This window comes from Zalophus californianus, chromosome 9 (genome assembly GCF_009762305.2).
Source record: "Zalophus californianus isolate mZalCal1 chromosome 9, mZalCal1.pri.v2, whole genome shotgun sequence".
In the NCBI taxonomy this organism is placed as follows: domain Eukaryota; kingdom Metazoa; phylum Chordata; class Mammalia; order Carnivora; family Otariidae; genus Zalophus; species Zalophus californianus.
Window position 1 is genome coordinate 90,461,992 of NC_045603.1, and position 19,946 is coordinate 90,481,937.

Here is a 19,946-nt window from a genome sequence, read left to right on the forward strand (position 1 = left end):
ATATCTATCTATATATACATGGAATTATGAATAATTTATCAATAGGTGAGAGGGTGTTGAAATATCCCCCTGTAATGGTGGATTTATCAATTTCTCCTTATTGATTTATCATTAAGTGGTAACTTTGTCCATCGCCAATAATATTTTTTTATCTTAAGTCCACTGTGTGTGATATTAATACAGCTACACCAATCTTCTTTTCATTGTTTTATACCTGATATAGCATATGTTTTTAGTTCCTGGAGCCTCACAACAATAACAATAGGAACATCAAAGATCACTGAGTACAGATCACCATGCCAAATATAATAATGAAAAAGTTTTAAATATTGCAAGGATTACCAAAATGACACACAGAAATATGAAATGAGCAAATGCTATTGAAAAAAAGGTGCTGAAAAAAAAAAAGAAAAGAGGTGCTGATACACTTGCTGGATGGGAGGTTGCCACAAACCTTCAATTTGTAAAACAAACAAACAAACAAAAACCCCACCCAGTATCTTTGAAGTGCAATAAAGTGAAGTGCAATAAAACAGGGGATACCTGTATACCTTTTCAAATTTATCTACAGATATGTTTTGCATTAGTTGCTTTAAAGACTGCCTATAAAGCTACACACAGTAGTCTCTAAATGATATTCAGGCATTAGATTGGGAGATTGGAATGGGGATGGGTATTTGAAGAATATATTTGATTCCTCAGTAGTTTAGATATAGCTCGTAGTCTTCAGATTACATACATTCAGCCACTAAAATTTCTTCACATTTTCTATATATAGCTTTACACCCAGCTGTAGACTTACTCCGTTCCTCAAGTTTTGCAAACTCTCTCCACATCTGAAAGACCCTATTCATTCCGCTTATCTCTCTTTGTTCTGTCTTGCATTATTTTCATCCCGTATACCAACATAAAAAATGAGATTTTTAGAAAGGGGACACTTGTATATGGTGTCACTATGAACAGGCAAGTTTGAACGATTCTCAGCAAAAGTATAAAAGAGATTAACATTGGTTCTAAGCACTTAGAAAAGGTAATGGGGATCATTGATGCCAGAATGGGTTAATTTGAAAATGGATCCTGTTTAACTAGCTTTGCTTTGTTCCCCCCTCCTTCTTTAATAGGTACTTGGACTGATGTATTTAGGCTTGCTAGAGGCAGTGAATTTTCATTTCAGTAAAGCATTTAGAAAACCATTCATGAAATCCTTGTTGGTTATAGTATGATTGCATGAACTAAAGTGCTTGATCTCAAAAAGTGTTGGTTCATAAATTATTATCTTGGAGATTATTTTTGGTGGTGGGCTATAAGATTCTTTTATTTTTTATTTTTTTCAAAAGATTTTATTTATTTATTTATTTGACACAGAGAGAGAGAGTACAAGCAGGCAGAGCGGCAGGCAGAGGGAGAGGGAGAAGCAGGCTGAGGGAGAAGCAGGCTCCCCGCCGAGCAGGGAGCCGGATGTGGGGCTTGATCCTGGACTCTGGGATCATGACTTGAGCCGAAGGCATACGCTTAACTGACTGAGCCACCCCTACAAGATTCTTTTCTAAGCCTGTTTTATATAATTTTATTAGATTTAAGTGGAAACAAAGAAGCCATGTTCATTAACTTCACAGATGACTATAAGTTAAAAGTGATGACTAATTAGATTTCAAAATCTCAAATTATGTCTTAAAACAAGATGAAATTTAATATGGATCAAAGGCAAAAATTGGGTTTAAACATGTAGAATTATAGAAACATAGACTATGTAAGGTGGAAGCTATGGTTTAATTGTAGTCCATGTAAAATAGACTTGGATGTTTTATTCAACTCTAAGTAATACATTTGCTAAAAGAAAAACCTAACACAAGTTTGGGATACCTTACTGACAGGGTATGCTTGGTTCAAGGGGCTACTGATCATTTTTTAACAAAGTTCATAGCCCACTGTATTTGAATGTTGTGTTCTCTTTTGAGTGCACAATTTAAGAAGGAAAAGGAAAAGTTGAAGAACATGCAAAGCAGGGTAAAAAGTGTGGTTATGATGGCTCACCATTCCATTTGACAAATAAAAGGACCTAAAAATTTTGAAAAATAGAAAAATATTAGATATTCTGATAGTTACTTAGTAGTTGGTTCAAATATTTCAAGGCCTGCAATGTCTGTAAAGAGTGAGATTAATTAATTCCTAGGGGTCAGAATCAGCACCAGTGGTGTTAAGGGAAGCTGAATTGATGTTCACAAAGCAAATGATTATAGACATTTTAAGCAGACCTGGGCTTTAATTCTGGCATCAGTATTGGCTGTGGCAAAAGAGATGATACTTCTGAGCTTTACTTCCCTGTTGAATAGGGATAATAAGGCCTATCTCATTTTAAGGATTAGAAATAATACATAAAAATTGCTTAGTTCCTGACATAGGTAAATTGAATAATCATTATACATAATACCAATAAATATAAAGATTTCCAACATTGTAAAAGTTTAAGTGGATGATAGTATGATGGAAATATTGCAGAGGATTTCTACTTAAGATAGGGGACTGGACTTAACATCTATTTGAACTTTTAGCATAATGGTTTCCCCTGACTGCCATGTACTTCTGCTTGTCTCACAAAGCAAGCAGGTCCACTCTGTTTTAACCAAGCTTATCTTCGTTGATTTCTGAGAGTCAATTGCCTTTAAAGAAGTTAGAACAGGAAGAGGGCATAGCTACGACCAATGAATGTTTTAAGAGTAGGAAAATACAACGCTCGAAGACTACAGGGCTTCTCATTTAGTGGTTCAGTGAGCTACTCATGGAGCTGCTCATTACGAGGGTTGGTTAAGTTACGAGAGGGATTAAGTGAAAGAATCTCCACTACTTCAAACCACATCAGGCGCTTGGCAAGAACTACGTGAAGAATGGGATCTAAGGCAGGCTTGCGAAGCGGGTCTGGGCTTGCTGGCTGGAGCTAAGGACCGCACGGAGGCCCTTGGGTGCCACCAGTTGATGGCATGAAAAGAAACAAAAAAGAGGAAAGAGACAAAAGGGGGAAAATAGGTGCCAGGGCCGCGAGAAGGAAGACGAAGGTTGGCGGGTGGTTGGGCGCGGCGAGCTTTCTGCGCACGACTTGTGCGCCAGGACCCGGGGTGCTGTAACTGGGCGCTCCCATGGCCAGGGGCATCAACCCTTGCCCGGGGGCGAACCTCTCCACACGCTCTGTTCTCCCTCCCGCGTCTCCCAGCTGCTAGTCGGTCCTGCTAGGGCACTTCTCGAAACCTGTCCGCAGCTAGGAACCTTGGCCCGACTTTGATGGCCTCGATAACTTAGCGCGGCACCCTGACCTCTCTTCTCCCGCCCCTCTCCCGCCCACCCGGCCCCACCGCCCAGTGCACCTCCGGCGCTGGGGTCGACCAGATACTCTGCTGCTCGGCTGCCGGCAAGACCCGGAGACTGGAGCCAGCTCGGACCGAGCCGGGCGCGCGCGCGCGCGCGCCTTCTCACTCGCTCCTAGCAGGGGTAGTGGGCATGCGCGGCGCGCGGCTGGCTTTGGTTGCGAGCGGGTGAGCCGGCGGGCGGCTCCAGACTTCACAGGCGGCGGCGGGCGCGGCGGTCTTGCCCAGCGCGAGGCCGGCGCTGTGCTCGCCCTGGAGATCGCTGCTCTCCAGCCGGGCGCAGACGGCGGCTTTGCGGCTCGCGGAGGATTGGAAGGCCGTGGTCCAGGTCGGGGGCTTTCTCCTGGCCGCCTCCTGCCTCGTCCCGCCTCGAGGCGCCTCCGGGGAAAGCCACGGCCCCGAGGGCGGATCCGAGGTAAGAGCCCCTCGGGCGAAAGGCGCCGGCCGGGGGTCCAGCTGTTTGAACTCAGCCTCGATTTTTAAAAATCCGCTTTTGTGTGCTTGGATGGAGCGGTGCCAGGCGCCGCGTCCGCTTTCATTCACTTTGACTGCTTTCAGCTGGTGTTGGGGGCCAGGTGTGCCGGGGCGCTGCTACCGGAGCGCGTCCGTGCGCCCGGTCGTGGGGCGCCGCGGAGCGGGTGCCGACCTTCGGCCGCCCAGTCGCCTGCCGAACCCAGGGCTCCGGGAGGGTGGGCAGAGAAGATTATCAGTGTCCTTGTGATATTTCCTGGTAACCTGAGCTTCCGGACATACACCTGCGCTTATCTGGTCGGTGGGGCGTCGTCGGAACCGGTATTCTCACAGCTTGTTTTAGGCTTGGGGTTTCGAGAGCTACCCTCCCCACCCTCAAATGGAGGGGTGTCTTTTCAGATTGGTAGTTTGGGGCAAGGTCCCACCATCGAATACCCTCTCAAATTAAGGTAACTCATTGTTTTTGAATAGTTGTCACTCCTGATTCCTGTTGACTTTCCGTTCTTAGTTTGTTCCACTTTACTCACCGTTTTACTTTTGGCAGATGGCCTTTCTGGTGTCTTTGTCAATTAATGCCTTTGGAGTAGATTTCCCCACGTATGAAGACCCGGCTCGCTTCTCCTGGGGTCACTCTTCTTTCCTTTCAAGGACTATCTGTATGCAAAAATCTTTGCACGGATTGTTCTCTTCCTTTGCATTGTTTCTCATATCCTTATTTTCCCGTAGACCCATAGTACTGCTGGAATCTCTTTGGGGGTAAGACGCCTGTGGTATTAGGGTTTGAAAACCAGAGACGTCTAGGGCGGTAGAGCATTAAGAATTGGAGTTCTCCTTTACAAAATATATTTTAATGAAATGTATTACTGCTTTTCTTTTGAAGGTTTCAGTTTTTGTCATATAAGAATAGGTAATGTCTTAAGAGTTCAGGTAAAACTTGGTTTCAGATGCATATGAACAGCTTGATTTTGGCTTTTTTTTTTTTAAGATTTTATTTATTTGTTTGCTAGAGAGAGAGACAGAGAGAGTACAAGAAGAGGGAGTGGCAGGCCGAGGGAGAAGCAGGCTCCCCGTCGAGCAAGGAGCCCGAAGTGGGACTCGATCCCAGGATCCTGGGATCATGACCGGAGCCGAAGGCAGACGCTTAAGGGCGGAGCCACCCAGGCGTCCCTGGCTTTGTTATTCTTTAGGGAGATAGGAGAATTAGGATTCCCAGATGACTTTATATGTATGTGTATGTGTATATATAGTTATATTCATATACATATAGATATATGTGTGTATACATATGTATCCATACACAAACATGGATATATACAGAAACAGCAAAGTAGCTGTGTTGTGTTTTGCTTCTAATTTATTTCTACTGAGAGGATACCATTCTAAAGGGACTTGGGTTTTGCAAAGTGTGCAGTAAATGTAGATCCTGTGGTCATTGAAATTAAAGTCAATGTCATCCTCTCTCACCTAGTATAGCTTTTCAGTTTGGAATTGGAGTTTTTTGGACAGGTTCTTATAGTTCTTAAGTTGCTAGTGTGAAAAAATTTTGGTCATGAGTTCACACTTTGACTTACAATTAGAAAAATAATGCACTTTATAGAACTGCCACTAAAAGGTATCACAAATGTAATAACATTTTATAGAAAGCCTTTAGTGCAGACTTCATAGATTAAGACTTTTTAAAATGCCACAAGTCATTCACTCCACAGCAGAAAAAAAAAATGAAAAGAAGAAAACTTTTTTAAAGATTTTATTTATTTATTTGACAGAGAGAGACACAGTGAGAGAGGGAACACAAGCAGGGGGAGTGGGAGAGGGAGAAGCAGGCTTCCCGCTGAGCAGGGAGCCTGACGTGGGGCTCAATCCCAGGACCTTGGGATCATGACCTGCTGGAAGGCAGAAGCTTAATGACTGAGCCACCCAGGTGCCCCAACAAGAAAACTTTTAATTCCACTATTCTGAAATAACCACTGTTCACTATATTTGGTACATTCTCTTTGAAATCTTTTTTCTTCCCACTTTCCAATGTCATTGAATATCAATAAATAGTAATTTTCACCCTTTTATTGATGATGGGAGAATACTTGAAGTTGTATTTGGGGTGATTTGTCAGCATTTGTTTATTCTGGTTTGTTCTCTTGGGAGTCTAATGTCTAATTTTGAACACTTTGCTTGTTTCCGATCAAACGAAAATATTTTGTTTTCATTTCTAATTTTTTCTCTTTTCAATTTTTTACTTATGCTGATACTTCTCAGGTATCAGTCCTTTTCTGTGCTATAACATAGGCTTCGTACTCTTTGCTTTCAGTTTTTATTTGACCCCAAATCTTAGACCCTTCCTTTTCTTGTGTTACGCTACATACATGTTCACTCACTGCCTTTTTTTTTTTCCTGCTGACTCTCCTGTTTTTCATTTCCCTATTTTGATTTTGCAAGAGCTCACTTAAACCATGGTTTGTATAAGAGAATATAGTATCCACAATAAGAGATGATAGTTTTTCTCAAGGTTTCTCTTAAGATGCTTGAAGTTTTGCTGGGTGAGTATTTTAGCACTGATTTCATTTATATAAAATTTAAGTTAGCTTTGGTGGGTTGTATTAAACAGATTTGGATCATCACAGAACAACCTAAGTTAATGACAGGTTACAAACTTTCAGACATCTGCAATGGTATGTAAGGGGGAAAGTGGAATTTTAGTTAAAGTAGTTTAGCTATAGTACATCCCTGCTGGGAATTACTGCATGAAATTGTTTGCAGCTGTTAGTGATTGAAAATAGTTTCTTAAGGAAAATTCTGTAACAACATAGTTGTCAACATTTTAAGTTTAATGTATGCAGGGAAGGTGTTCAGTGCTTCACTACAGCCTTTTCAGTGATTTCTGGATATATTCTTAGATGGTATTTAAAAAAAATATATATTATTTTTTAGATCAGTTTTAGATTTACAGAAAAAGTGTAAAGATAGTGCAGTGACTTCTTATATACACTGTTACCCAACTTCCTCTCTTATTACATCTTATATTAGTATTTGTGATGATTAATGAAGCAGTATTGGTACATCATTACTAACTGAAATTCACACTTTATTTAGCTTTCCTCAGTTTTTATCTGATGTCATTTTTCCTGTTTCAGGACCCTACTATCTTAGATACCACATCACACTTAGTTGTCATGTGTCCTTACGGTCCTTTTGGCTGTGACAGCTTGTTAGACCTTGTTTTTGATGACCTTCACAGTTGTGAGGAGTATTGGTCAGGTATTGTGTAGAATGCCCTTCAGTTGCAGTTAGTGTGACTTTGTTCTCATGATCAGACACGGCTTTTAGTCTTTTGAAAGGAAGATCACAGAAGTAAAATGCTGTTTTTATTACATCATATAAAAGGTATGTGCTATCAACATGACTTATCACCGCTGACAATGATCTTGATTACCTGTCCGAGTTAGTGTTTGGTAGGTTTCTGTCCTGAAAAGTTACTCTTCTTCTCTCCATGCTGTACTTTTAGAAGGAAGTCACTGTGTACAGCACACATTTAAGGAGTGGATAGTTTTACTTCTCCTCCCTGAGGGTGGGGTATCTAGATAGATTATTTAGAATCACTCTGTGTGGCAGATTTTTCTTTTCTCCCCATTTATGTATTTACTCAGTCATTTACTTATATTGGTCTGTACTCATGGATATACATTATATACTTTGGGTTATAATCCAGTACTACTTTATTTTGTTGCTCAAGTTGTTTCAGCTTTGGCCATTGGGAGCTCTTTCAGTTGGCTCTTGTGTCCCTTTGACATGTCTCCATCAATGTGAGTTTTTTTTTTTTTAATCATTTCCTTACTTCCTGGCATTAAAAGATGCTCCAGAGTCATTTTTTATATTTCCTTTTCCTGTCCCAGTCCTAGAATTAGCTGGAAAGAATCTGTTTCATCTTCTTGGGAAATAGTATTAGAAGCCAAGATTTGCGTGCTGGGTTCTTGTTGCTACTGGGGTGTCATTGCCTCTAGACCCTCTTATTTGCAGAGCAGGAAACATATGTATGTATACAAACCCTGTATTTACACCTATCTATACATATTTCTCTATGTAGTCATATGTATCCATGTTAAGCAAAATATGAGTTCATATTTTGAGTCTATAACATAATATGAGTCTACAACTCTGCCTACCCCATTACCATTTGTATCGTCTGGCCTTCTCTTCTTGCTTATCTGTAAACTCATTCCAACCATGAAAAGAAACCTGGCTCCCACCGTCTGTCATACATTTACGTAATTGTCAATCCGTTTATATACTTATAGCAGTATTGAAATTGTTAACTTATATTCTCTTTACAGAGAGTGAGAAACAACTTTATCAACTAGAGTACAGTTCTTATTTCAGTTCCTTTTGCTTTTAGTTTAGATTCCATTCCTTTCTGTCCTATCCCACTTAGTGAAGTAGTTGCACACAGTAATAATAGTGTCAGGGGCGCCTGGGTGGCTCAGTCATTAAGCATCTGCCTTCGGCTCAAGTCATGATCTCAGGGTCTTGGGATCGAGCCCCGCATTGGGCTCCCTGTTTGGCGGGAAGCCTGCTTCTCCCTCTCCCACTCCCCCTGCTTGTGTTCCCTCTCTTGCTGTGTCTCTCTCTGTCAAATAAATAAATCTTCAAAAAAAAAATAGTATCAGATCCTTTTGTTACAATTTTTGTTCCATCCTGGGATCCTTCTGACCTTCTAAATGATTTTTTTTTAAATGATTTTTTTTTTAAAGTTTGCATACATTAAAGTTCTCTCTTTGACCTGTAAAGTTCTCTGGGTTTTGACAAATGCATCATTTCATGTATCCATTACTAATAGTATCAAAGTATCATACATTAAAAAAACCCCTGTTCTTCATTTATCACTCCCTTAATCCCCCCTCCCCTCTTCTCCCCCTCCCCCACAACCACTGATTTTTTTTTTTAATTGTCCCTATAGTTTTGCCTTTTCCAGACATCATATAATTGGAATCATACAGCTTTTTCAGACTGGCTTCTTTCATTTATGAATACGCATTTAAGGTTCATTCATGTCTTCTTGTGATTAGATAGCTCATTTCTTTTTATCACTTGATAATTTTGCATTGTGTGGGTGTATCAGAGTTTGTGTATCTATTTATCGATGGACATCTTTGTTGCTTCCAGTTTTTGGCAACTATGAACAAAGCTGCTACAAATATTCATGGACAAGTTCTTGTGTAGACACAAGATTTCACATCTTTTGGGTAAATACCTAGGAACATGATTGCTGGATAATATGATAAGATTATTGTTAGCTTTATGAGATATTGCCAAACTGTTTTCCAGAGTGGCTGTGCCATTTTGCATTCCCATCAGCAATTAATGCAAGCTTCTGTTGCTTCTCATCCTTGTCAATTTTTGATATTGTCAGTTTTTTGGATTTTATGCATTCTAATAGGTATAGTAATATCTCATTGTTGCTTTAATTTGCCATTCCCTAATGACATTTAATGTTAAACATCTTTTCATATGCTGCTGTCTTTTGTATATTTCCTTGGGGAGATACCTGTTCTGAACTTTTGCCCTTTTTTTAATAGGGTGGTCAGTTTTCTTATTGTTTTAAGAATTCTTTATATCTTTTTCATACAGTCGCTTTATCAGATATGTATTTTGCAGATATTTTCTTCTAGTCTGGCTTTTCTTTTTATTCTCTTAACTGTCTTTTCAGAGCAAATGTTTTTAATTTTACTAAATCCCAACTTGTCAATTTCATGGATAGACTTTTGGTGTTGTATTTTAAAAATTCATTGCCAAACTCAAGGCCATCTAGATTTTATCCTTTTTTTTTTTTTTTTAGGAGTTTTATAATTTTACTTTTAGGTCTTTGATCCATTTTGAGTTCATTTTTATGAAAGGTGTAAAGTCTGTCTAGATTCACTTTATTCAGTTGATTCAGGACCAAGGAAATGAGATTTTTCAGTCAAGTAGATTATAAATTGGGCTTAGGATTGAAAAGAAAGTGTTTTTATTTGATTTTTAAAAACCTTCTGCAAAATTCCTTAAGGGAAACAGTTGAGAAATGACTTGGAAACTAAAATGTAGTAATACATATAGACTGTGTGTTGAGATTGGTTTCTGGACATTTGTGGAAGATGGAATTGTGTTTGTTTTTTTTTTTTTAAATAAAAGATTTTATTTTTTATTTTAAAAAAGATTTTATTTATTTATTTGATAGAGAGCATAAGCAGGAGGGAGAGGGAGAACCAGGCTCCCCACTTAGCAGGGAGCCTGATGTATGACTCTATCCCAGGACCCTGGGATCATGACCTGAGCCAAAGGCAGACACTTAACCGACTGAGCCACCCAGGCACCTGGAAGGTGGAATTGTTAATACAGAGTGATATCTATCAGTTCTTTCAGATTTAACCATAAGAAATAATAAATAAGATTTTCTTTTTCTCAGAGAGGATCTGAAATAAGGGATTTGTAAGGTGTATGCTGAGAAGAGGCAGATGATGTATGTACCATCTAGAAACTTGAGACTTAACTGTATGATCTTGAATTGTATCCCATGCCACTCTTCTTGCCAGAAAGAAGTGGTTTTTTTTAAGTACCTTTCTTTTGATATGTCAATAACACTGTTACTGACATTGGGGCCAGAATTTTTATATTGTTATGCTATGGATAGAACCATTAGCTTCCAAAAAGCATCTAGTGAGGTCTGACATAATGAAAGTAGCAGCTTTGGTGTGGCAGGTGTTATATACATTATCTTTTTAAACTCTTACAAGAGCTCTTTAAGGCAGTTCTCCTTATTTCCATATTACAGGTAAGAAATGTGTTCAGAAAGATAAAGTGACTTGTCTGTGATCCATATGGAAAGAAAGGGACAGAGTTTGGATGGGAACTTTGATCTTTTTGACTCCAAAACTTTCCAGTTGGCTGTGAGGTCTCTCATAAAAGAAAAAGTGCAAGGATTGTTACTATCAGGTGTCCTTAATTTTATTATTTTCTTTAAAATTGTACATTACTTAAATTACTGAGCTAAATGAGAATGGCTCAAAAATTGTGTTTTTGAGATACATGGAGATGATTTTAACCTTTTTCTTTTTCTCCTGTTGACTGATCTGCATCTTATTGGCCCAGAGGTGTGAATTATTAGAAAATGATTATAAAGAATGAAGTTCCTTTAAAGAGAGGAACTTGAGGGGTTTAGGAAAAATAAAACACATAATAGTAGAAGTAGCTAATTGTTTATACCTTTCTCCCACTGAATTGTAAGTTCCTTGAGGGCAGGGAACCAAACTCAATTACCTTTACGCACAGTATATGATATACACTCACAAAATATTTGCTGAATGAAATAAGTGCTTACTAGCATACTCGTTACAGAAGAATGTTTAGAAGAGGAATTTTCTTCCCAGAGTAAGTTGAACATCATTACATTTCATTTATTCATTCATTCATCATTTATTGAGCATTTGTGGAGTATCTGTTCTGCGCCAGACACTGGGAATACAGAGATGAATGGGACGGGATCTCTGCCTTCTGTCTTCAGGGAACCCAGAGAATGGGGCAACCATTTTAGTAGATTACGGAACTAGTGAGATTATATATGAAATAAACAAGCAAGGAATAGACTTTGAAATCAGAAAGTCTTTACCTCCCTTTGTTTACTTACCTAGGAAGTAGAAACGATAATAGTACCTATTTGACACAGTTGTTGAGGGTAGGTTAAATGAACAAGAATTTTATTTATATTTCATCACATAGAGGCTCACTGTGGCTGAGGAATCAGAAGAATCTTTATTGAAGAGTGTGACATTGGGTTTTATAGGATGAATTTTTGAGGCCAAGAATAAGAGTATGATGTGGGACTCTAGGGCATTCCAGGCAGAAAGATGAATATGTTTGACGTGCAGGATGGGTGGACATGACAGGAGTAGTGGGAAATTCTGTGCATTCTCACAGAGCCTATAGGGATATTAGAAAGAACTGAATAATCATTTTTCATTTTTGTAGTAACAATACAATACAGTGTTCATTGCATCATAGTAGGAGAGGATAAAGATCTCAAACCTGTTTCAAGAATTGTGTGAATTTCCTCTTTTAATCCTATGACTTTCTAAATATAGTCCTTTATGTAGTAGATAAATTCTTGTGTTTTTTGTTTTTTTTTCCCTTCCAGTCCTGTGATACTCAAGTGATTTTATTAAGAAAGAGGACTTGTGTGTTTTGGGGTGAAATCAGAGGTTCTGTCTCAAATGATGCTTATATTTAGTAGCAGAGCAACATTAGAATGTAACATCATTTAAAGGCACCATCTAGTCCTGTTTGAGCCAATCCAGAATTCTAAGAGCTATGAATGGTTTCTGAATAGAACCTGAACATAATACTTAACAATGTGCTAAAATAATTTGTTCATTGTATGAATTATGTGCTTGTTGGGGGTTAGAGTTCTACAGCTGAAAAATCGTGTTTTGAATATAAGGGGAGAAGAAAAGGAAAGACAAAATAGAAAAAAATGAACATCAATAGAAGGAAGTTTATATTTAAAGAGAGGGGCAAAAGTCTAGAACCAGACTATTTCACAGTTACATTTTACCAAACAATTTAAAGAAGAGTTAATACCTATCCTTCTCGAACTGTTCCAAAAAATTGAAGAGGAAGAAGTGTTTCCAAATACATTCTCTAAGTTCAGCATTAATCTCATATGAAAACCTGATAAAGACACTACTAAAAAAGAAAATTACAGACCAATATCCCTGATGAACATAAATGCAGAAATCCTCAAAATCTTAGCAAACTGAATTTAATAATATTGAAAGGATCCTATACCAGGATAAAGTGGGATTTATTCTGGGGATACAAAATATTTCAATATCCGCAAATTAGTGTGATATACCACATTAACAAAATGAAGAGTATGAATTAATATGGTCAACTCAGATGCAGTAAAAGCATTTGACAAAATTCAGCATTTATTTATGATAAACGCTTTATTAGGAGGGAGCATACCCCAACCTAATAAAGACCATATATGACAAACCCACAGCTAACATCATACTCAACTGTGAAAAACTGAAAACATTTCTTCTAAGATCAGGAACAAGACAAGGTTGCCTAATTTTACTACTTTTATTCAACATAGTACTGGAAGTCTAGCCACAACATTCAGACAAGAAAATTGGAAAGGAAGAAGTAAAACTTACTCTTTGCAGATAACATGCTAATATATAATCAGTGGAAAACCCTAAAGATTCCATAAAAAAACTGTTAGAACTAATAAACAAATTCAGTAAGTTTGCAGGATACAAAATCAACAAACAAAAATCAATTCCATTTCCATATACTAACAACAAGCTATCTGAAAAGGAAATTAGAAAAGCAGTTCCATTTACAATAGCAACAAAAAGAACAAAGTACTTAGTAATACACTAAGGAGGTGAAAGACTTGTATACTGAAAACTACAAAGCACTGATGAAAGAAGTTAAAGAAAACACAAACAAATGGGAAGACATCCCATATTCATGGACTGGAAGATTAATATTATTAAAATGTCCATACTACCCAAAGCAATCTTCAGATTCACTACAATCCTTATCAAAACACCAATAGTATTTTTCACAGAACTAGAACAAATAATCTTAAAATTTGTATGGGACCACAAAAGACCCCAAATGGCCAAAGCAACCATGAGAAAGAACAAAGCTGAAGGTATCACATTCCCAGATTTCAAACTGTACTGCAAAGCTGTAGTACTCAGAATTGTATGGTATTAGCACAAAATAGACCAATGGAACAGAATAGACAGGCCGGAAGTCAACCCACACTCTCATATGGTCAATTAATCTGTAACAAGGCGGGCAAGAATATACAATTGGGAAAAAGTCTCTTCAGTAAGTGGTGTTAGAAAAACTGGACCACCTTTTTATACCATATGTAAAAATATACCTGAAACCATAAAACTCCTAAAAGAGAACCTAAGCAGTAAGCTCTTGGACATCAGTCTTAGCAACAGTTTTTTGGATTTGTCTCCTTAGGGAAGAGCAACAAAAGCAAAAATAAACAAGTGGGACTACATCAAATTAAAAAGCTTTTGCCCAGCAGAGGAAACCAACAAAATGAAAAGGCAGCCTACTGAATGGGAAAAGATATTTGCAAATGATATGTTCGATAAGGGATTAATATCCAGAAATATAAAGAACTTAGTACAACTCAGCACTGGGTGCCTGGGTGGCTCAGTCAGTTAAAAATCTGCCTTCGGCTCAGGTCATGATCCTGGGGTCCTGGGATTGAGCCCCGAATCAGGCTCCAAATCAGGGAGTCTGCTTCTCCCTTCCCTCTCCTCCTCCCCCCACCTCGTGCATGTGCGCTCTCTCTCTCTCTCTCTCTCTCTCTCTCTCTCTCTCTCTCTCTCTCTCTCACTCACTCAAATAAATAAAATCTTTTTTTACAAAATACAACTCAACACCAGAAAACCCCAAACAATCCAATTAAATAAAGAGCAGAGGACCTCGATCGACATTTTTCCAAAGAAGACATACAGATGGCCAACAGACACATGAAACAATGCTCTACATCACTACTAATCACCAGGGAAATGCATATAAAAAGCATAGTGAGATATTACCTCACACCTGTCAGAATGGCTATTATCAAAAAGACAAGAAATAATAAATGTTGGCAAGGATGTGGAGAAAAGGGAATCCTCAAGCACTGTTGGAAGGAATTTAAATTGGTTTAGCCAACTATGGAAAACAGTATGGAGCTTCCTAAAATAATTAAAAATAAAAATACCATATGATCCAGCAATTCCACTTTTGGGTATTTTTTTGAAGAAAATGAAAACTTGAATTTGAAAAGATATATGTACTCATATGTTCATTGCAACATTGCTTACAGTAGTCAAGATATGGAAGCAACCTAAGTGTCTATCAATAGATGAATGAATAAAGATGATTGTGTGTATATATATACATACACACACAATGGAATATTAGCCATAAAAAAGAATGAAATCTTGACATTTATGACATCGTGGATAGACCTAAAGGATATTATATAAGTGATATAAACCAGACAGAGAAAGACAAACACTGTATAATTTCTCTTGAATGTGGAATCAAAAAAACAAAGGAACAAACAAAACAGAAACAGACTGATAAATACAGAGAACAAAATGTGGTTGCCAGAGGGGAGGGGGGATGGGAGGATGGGCAAAAAGATGAAGTGGATTAAGAGGTATAAATTTCCAGTTAGAAATAAGTCATGAGGATATAAAGTACATCTTAGGAAATAGAGTCAATAATACTGTAATAACTGTGTATGGTAACCGGTGGTAACTAGGCTTACTGTGGTAATTATTTCATAATGTATGTAAATGTTGAATCACCTGAAACTAATATTGTATGTCAACTATTCTTCAACTATTCTTCAACAACAGTAACCAAAAAACTTGGAAAAACATATTTTTAAAGTCCTATTAAAGGCTATTGATATGAATTTCATTTTATTTAGAAAGTCTTTTATTAGCACCATTAAAATGTTATATTTCTTTTAGAATATCACCATTAGAATATTATTCCTTATTCTAGAAATACATGTGTATTTTTGACATATTATTTGTTTGTTTAGTGCAACAATAGAATGTTTCCAGTGTCTGAAATAGAAAGTCTGTGATCATTAAACACTGTGTAATTTTTTTTGCTGATTCTAGTTTTTGTAATATTTTGTAATACTGTAATTGGTTCTATTTTTCACTAGAAAATAAAATATTTTAAAAAAAGTACAAGTAGTGAAACAAATCCATAAAGAAAAGTATGTGTGAAATTTGTCATTGAGTACATTGAATGCAATTTGCTTAATCTTCTATAATAATTTTGACATTTGAAGTTAATGGTATTTTTAGACATGAACATACAGTAAGGTGATTTTAAATATGTTGACTTTTAAATTTGAAAAAAGATATACTTGTGATGATAGAGAAGATACATTTAACTTTGATAAATGGAAGGAAATAGAACATTACTATATCTCTGTATAGATTCCGCCGCCCCCCAATAGCATGCTCAGCTTGTTTGTGTTTGTATGTATATGTGTAATTTCCAATTTCCTTTCCAATGTTTTCAAAACTTTAACTGTTTTATGACCAACCATATATTGGGATTTTAAAATATTACCTTTTAATACAGAAAAATACTGATTAGAAACCCTACCTTTAGGTTGAATTGTCTTTAGTATGTTTATCTTCATTATTAAAACTTGTGGTGTATAATCTGTTCATTTTCAGTACTGTATACTACAGCTGGTGTTTTTTTTTTTTATACATCGCAGGATCATTTTAGTCAAGAGAAGACATTAATTTTATTGGTAGTACTTTTCTTTAGTTCTTTTGGGGAGCCTTATTCTGAATAATTTAAAAGCAATGGAATTCTTTCTGTGATAAAAATCTAGTCAGTGAGATAAAGCTTGTAGCATTTTTCACACCATACTCATGCATGTAAAGGTGTGAAATTAATATGTATGTCTAAAGAATTTATATTAAAGAGGGTGTTGTTAATTTTGAGGAAAGTAGCCCTCTAAAGATTTTAACTAGATTTACATTAATCCACAGATTTGTTAATGTCTCATCTCTTATTTTTCTTTTAAAGATTTTATTTCTTTTACAGAGAGAGAGCACACAAGCTGGGGGCGAGGGGGGGAACAGAGAGGGACAAGCCGACTCCACACTAAGGGCAGAGCCCCATGCCGGGCTCGATCTCATGATCCTGAAATCATGCCCTGAGTGGAAATCAAGAGTTGGATGCTTGGGGTGCCTGGGTGGCTCAGTTGGTTAAGCGTCTGCCTTCAGCTCAGGTCATGATCCCAGGGTCCTGGGATCGAGCCCCGCATCGGGCTCCCTGCTCCTTGGGAAGCCTGCTTCTCCCTCTCCCACTCCCCCTGCTTGTGTTCCTGCTCTCCCTGTGTCTCTCTCTCTCTGTCAAATAAATAAATAAAATCTTAAAAAAAAAAAAAAAGTCGGATGCTTAACTGACTGAGGCACCCAGGTGCCCCTCATCTCTTCTATTTTTAAATGACTAATCCACAATAGCCAAGCTTGAATAATATGTAAAGAATAATAAAATAATATAAAAAATTATGACCTCATTTAAATTTAGTAATGATCAATTCTATATTGTTTGTATATTAGTAGATTTGCTATCTTTGTAGAATTATGGAATAAAATGTTTAAAGTTTCAACTTTTCATTTCATATTATCTTAATTTTTTTTATGTTTCTTATCCAAATAATTGAGAGAGAAAGTTTTAGCACCATTTACTGTAAGATCTGTGCATTTGGTCATATTTCACATTTTTCAAAACTATCTTGAGACTTGCTACCTTCTATGGCCTCATGAAGAAAATAGTCATAAAAATTTTGAAGCAGTTAAATGACTGTGTGGGTTTTCCCTTGACATGCCTTTTCCACCTTGCTCCCCTCATCCTTGTTTTACCCCATCCTCTAGCCCCGGTGTCTGACAGCTTTTTTCAATCCTCAGATGACTTAGTTGAAACATGTATCTTTCGTTACTTTGCTATCTTTCCAGTTACTGTTCTAACTTTTTCTCACTGCCTGGTGAGATCTCAGTCGTGGCGAGTGAAGTCTGAATAAAAGGGGCATTCATGGTGGTTATGACAGTGAAGGTCAAGTTTAGGCTGCTAGAGGGTTTGAAACAAAGGAGTAATTGAAGCCCTCATCACCTTCATCTTATTTGGGTAGTAAGTAAATTATTTTGGAAGTAGTAAGTCTCATTATGAAGATAATGAAATCCTGTCCAGACTGAATACATTAACAGTGATTAACTTGAGCTGGAATACATTTTAACACCAGTTTTTGTACTAATTAGGAAAGATCCACTATGGTTTTGTTTGTATATTAGAATATATGCTACTGGCTTTCCCCTCCCTCCCTCTTTCTTTCTTTTTCTTTTTTCTTTTTTTTTTTTTTTTACATTTTGTTTTGTAGGAGCCCCTTAACACTGTAGGGAATTTTAAGAATTTGAGTTCAAATATATCTCAAGTGAAGTCATATAATATAAAAAATAATTTTACATGGAATACTCCATGGCCTTCTAAAGGGTCTTCAAACAGGAATAAAAGTCTTATCTCCGAGACTTCCTGCCCTACACCTGTATCTGTTACCAGTAGTTATTTCCATTTTCTTGCTCTGCCAGGTAGTTAATGGAATATTTAAAGTATGAATTTGTGAGCTATTACTTTATTATGGAATAGAAGACCTGAGAATAGGGGATAATTTAACCTAATGGCTACCAGTTATATTTTGTTTTATATTTGTGGTTTTCAAAGGTACTTATATGATCAAACTAAAAGATTCCAGACTAATGGATAAAGTAAATTATTGGGAAAACTAGTGGTGGTAGTATCTGATCATAGAAATAGTTTGGTGTGACAAAAGTAGAAACACTAAAATTTCACAGGAACCTATAAACCATTTTTACCATCACTGTGCTGTTCATGAACTACATCTGGGGAACTCTGATTATACATATTGTCACAATGTATTATGTGGTAGAAATGTATATTAAATATTTATTCAAATAAACACAAAAGACTTTGGGTTCAGGACATGGGCATTCTTAATATTGCAAGATTTAACAGCCAGATCTTTCTAGCTAACATCAATTCTATTAGGCTAATGTGGACATTATTTGGATTTTAGACATTAGGTATAACAAACGCTTACTTATATATGGAGGCTGATCTAGTTACATATTCTTTTTTTTTTAATTTTTTAAATTTATTTATTAGAGAGAGAGAGAATGAGTGATAGAGAGCATGAGAGGGAAGAGGGTCAGAGGGAGAAGCAGACTCCACGCTGAGCAGGGAGCCCGATGTGGGACTCGATGTGGGACTTGATCCCGGAACTCCAGGATCATGACCCAAGCCGAAGGCAGTTGCCTAACCAACTGAGCCACCCAGGCGCCCCCTGGTTACATATTCTTGAGAGAGCGGACATGAATTTGGGGGAAAGCTTTTTACCTTAGGTAGCTGATCCAAGCCTGCTGAGTTTTTCTCTCTTCCAAAGGAAGACAAGAACCTGTAGATTTTTGCAAGGGATTGATTTGAGAACATAGCTTAATTTTTAAAAGTCAAAGAAACTAATTCAGCTCAGAGTGTTGTTTTTGTTTTTTTCTGAAAGAACTTTTAAAAACTTCTAGCTGTGATCCTTCAGCTTCTTATTCCTCCCTCTCTAATTACTCTTAGCAAGGTTTTGTTACTGCTGTTAACCCTAGCAGTCATTGGGAAGGATAATATTGGGGCGAAATTTCTTTTAAAAGAAAATTGTACAAGAGGAATGTGTACACAAATGCATACTGAATACAATAAAATGCATATGGAACTGTCCTTCGTATGTGAGGGTGAGTTTTGTTTGTTGTGGTGGTGATAGAGCTTGTTTGATCATTTCAACTTTGTCCAATAATTCTTCTTGTGGTATGTGTATGTGAGTTAGTTATACGAGATTAGGGATTTGGCTAAACTATTAGCAGAGTCACTGGTTTAATTCAACTCAGTTTAATTTCTTGATATAATAGTCATGGACATATACAGCTTTAATAGAAAATAGTTTTGTTTCAGTTAGTGGAATTTATATGTCAATAAAGAAATACGAAAAAAATACTAAGTGAGTGCCTATTAAGTGCTAGGTGTATTACAAAATAATGAAGATGCTGCAGTTGAGACGGATAAGATTTATAGTCTTACTGAATTTACAAATGTCAGAAGCCTAAGTTAAAAGAAGCATAAAACCTTAAAGATCAAATTCTAGGTAAATGGTCAAAAATGTGGAAAATAAAGAATAACCTTCCTGTCCTCTCCCTCCTTCCTCCTAACTTCTAAGACAGTGAAGATACTCACATTTTGTATTATAATTTTACATATACTGATATTGTAGATTTATAAGTACTTCAAATATGTGTGATTTTACAGTAACTCCACTACAGGAAGATTTATTTATGAAGAGCTTTGGGAAAAATGATAGTACAGTGGTACTCCCTTTGGAAGATTTTCAGCAGTTACGGTTAATTTAAGATCAGATCAGACAAGCATGGTTCATGTTATTTTTATAGACACTATTCCATAGTT

The 19,946-nt window shown here is 37.1% G+C and overlaps 1 protein-coding gene across 4 annotated transcripts in view; it reads left to right on the plus strand.

Annotated features, from left to right (window-relative positions):
* The first annotated feature begins 3,506 nt into the window (after positions 1-3,506).
* EPS8 (epidermal growth factor receptor pathway substrate 8) overlaps positions 3,507-19,946 on the plus strand; it is a 179,007-nt gene continuing 162,567 nt past the window's right edge. For 3 of the 4 annotated variants that reach the window (XM_027593909.2, XM_027593908.2, XM_027593912.2), the window contains exon 1: positions 3,507-3,774. The gene's annotated coding sequence lies outside the window, so the exon portion shown is untranslated. The remainder of the gene's footprint in view (positions 3,775-19,946) is intronic. The other variant, XM_027593911.2, reaches the window with a different exon arrangement.